General features: G+C 33.0%; 1 protein-coding gene across 1 annotated transcript in view; it reads left to right on the top strand.

The window, feature by feature from the left end:
• LOC135226256 (uncharacterized) overlaps positions 1 to 2,500 on the top strand; it is a 476,135-nt gene that overhangs the window by 214,603 nt on the left and 259,032 nt on the right. The window lies entirely within an intron of this gene.

Below are 2,500 nucleotides of genomic sequence, written 5' to 3'. Positions count from 1 at the left end.
CACACACACACACACACCTTGCTACGGATTTTCTTACTTCCATCAAATTTCACTCTTGGCTCGAGTTTCACCGATTTTTTTCTGTTTTTAATTTGTTTCACGTATTTCCGCAGTTTATTTTCACTGGAAAATATAATGTAACGTGCAATTTTAATAATTCTTTTGTGTAATTCTCTTGGTTTTCCATTAGTATTTTTCCGTTCACTGTTTTTCAGTTAAATATACTGTAGCGTGATAGAAGTGGAATCAAGTTATTGCAAACGTTTACTGTAAAGTAATAAACATTTTTCCCCTTTTGTGTTATTTTATACGTTCAACTATTTTTCATTTCATGATGTATCTAACTGTAATATCCCGTCTAGATTTTTTAAAATATTTATTTCCTAATATGTTTTTATTGCGTCTGTCTGTTGGTTTCATTTATATATATATTGTTTAGTGTGTATATCTGTGTGTATGTATATGAAAACTCTGTGCGGACACATGATGTGTATATCGACATGTATACAGAGGTATGTATGAACTTACATGTATGTAATTGAAGCATCGACAGCCTCAGGTCTGCAGGAGAAAGTGGATGATATCGTCGACACTATTTGCTCAGCATTACTCGAATCTCTCTCTCTCTCTCTCTCTCTCTCTCTCTCTCTCTCTCTCTCTCGATCTCTCTCTCTCTCTGTGTGTGTGTGTGTGTGTGTGCGTGTGTGTGTGTGTGATATCAAGGCCTTGTCGTCGCCGCTTCGCATTTGCGAGTAAATTTAGCATTCGGAATACGTGGAAGAGTGTGGAATAATGATGTGTCATCTCTCTCTCTCTCTCTCTCTCTCTCTCTCTCTCTCTCTCTCTTTATAACATCTCGTGTCATGTCTCTTTGTATTATGGAAAATGATTTGACAGTCTTATTAACCGTTATGTAACAGTATATTTATTATCGTACTATTTTGTTATATATATATTCCTTCTCAAATAAGTGCAGGAACATTTATTCATATTTTTACTTTCTTTTTGCAATCAATTTAAGATAGAACAAAGAGAAATTCTTCTCGTTTTGGGCAGCTACAAATTACGTAGCAGGAAGCAGCACTTCTCCTGCTTGTTATTCATTGAAACTTTTTTTTTTCTTTTTTTTTTTTTAATGACAACATCATCACGGGCGACTGAATTTTTCAAGGCATTTTAGCGTTTTCGAAAGTTATTTCAGGATATGCGTTGCATGTTTTTTTTTTTTTCATTAGCTTTCCTCCTGTTTTTTCATTGCCATTGTTTCATACACTAGAATAAATTATTGATATGTTGATTTATTTTCTCTGTTAAAAATTGTCTGAAAAATCGTATTATGTAATATTATATATATATATATATATATTATATATATATATAATATATATATATATATGTGTGTGTGTGTGTGTGTGTGTGTGTGTGTGTGTGTGTTGTGTTGTTGTGTGTGTTTATTAAAAAGGTCACGTATATTTTCCCTGATGGCGCCGAACACGAAATATTAATTTAGGTCAGGTTTCTTATCTCTTGAAATGGAACGGGAATTACGACGTTAAAAATGCTCATTTTTAACCCCAGACATTTTCATCATTGCAATCTCTGAGTGCCGTAGATTATATGTAATGAAAGATAAGTTACAGTATTTATTTTACTTCCGCTCAGAGGAGGTTTCGCTGTGTATCTTTCCTTTAAGGCAGTAAATGGTTTTGATGTCATCGTTGAGACTCGTATATTTTGAAGAGCAATTTCGTATTTCTGTTGTTTCTCAAGAGAAACTGACATGGTGATGATGACCTTTGTCGATGTATCAAACTGCTAATAATTGGAAGTTTTTTGATACAGTGGCTCATCCTTGATTTGGAAGTTTTTTTGATACAGTGGCTCATCCTTGATTCAGCTGTCGTGGCAAGAAGTGCAATCGACAGTTGACTGGTTTTTTCTTTGGTGACCCACCCCATAGGGGGAAATGGGTTATTGATTATATATAAATATATATAGACATAAGTGTGTATTTATGTTTTTACATATATGTGCAATATATATATATATATAATATATATAAATATATAATATACTATATACTATATATAATATTATATAATATATATATGATATATGTGTGTGTGTGTGTGTGTTTGTTTTGTGTGGGTGAGAATGGGTACATTTTATATATATATATATATATAATATTTATTATATATATATATATATATATATGTATAATGTACCCATTCGCTATACATACATACATGCATAAAGTACACTGGTACAGTCTGCCCGCTTATGTTATAAGACCAATGTACTTTCTCCCTTATATGAAAACAAAACAAAAAATAAAAAAAATCACAAGCGTTCAGAAACAGCACTGTTATTCGACTGGGATTTTCAATTCATGGCGCCTTTGTTCCAGCAAACGCTTTCCCTCGTTAGCCCCGGGCCTTGCGTTCCCTGATAGTTCCATGAAGCCCTATTATAGCCATGATTTCCGGAACTGGTATTC

The sequence above is a fragment of the Macrobrachium nipponense genome, chromosome 14, assembly GCF_015104395.2.
Source record: "Macrobrachium nipponense isolate FS-2020 chromosome 14, ASM1510439v2, whole genome shotgun sequence".
Lineage (NCBI taxonomy): Eukaryota > Metazoa > Arthropoda > Malacostraca > Decapoda > Palaemonidae > Macrobrachium > Macrobrachium nipponense.
The sequence above is the reverse complement of the archived record's forward strand: the minus strand, read 5'-3'. Positions and strand labels throughout refer to the sequence as shown.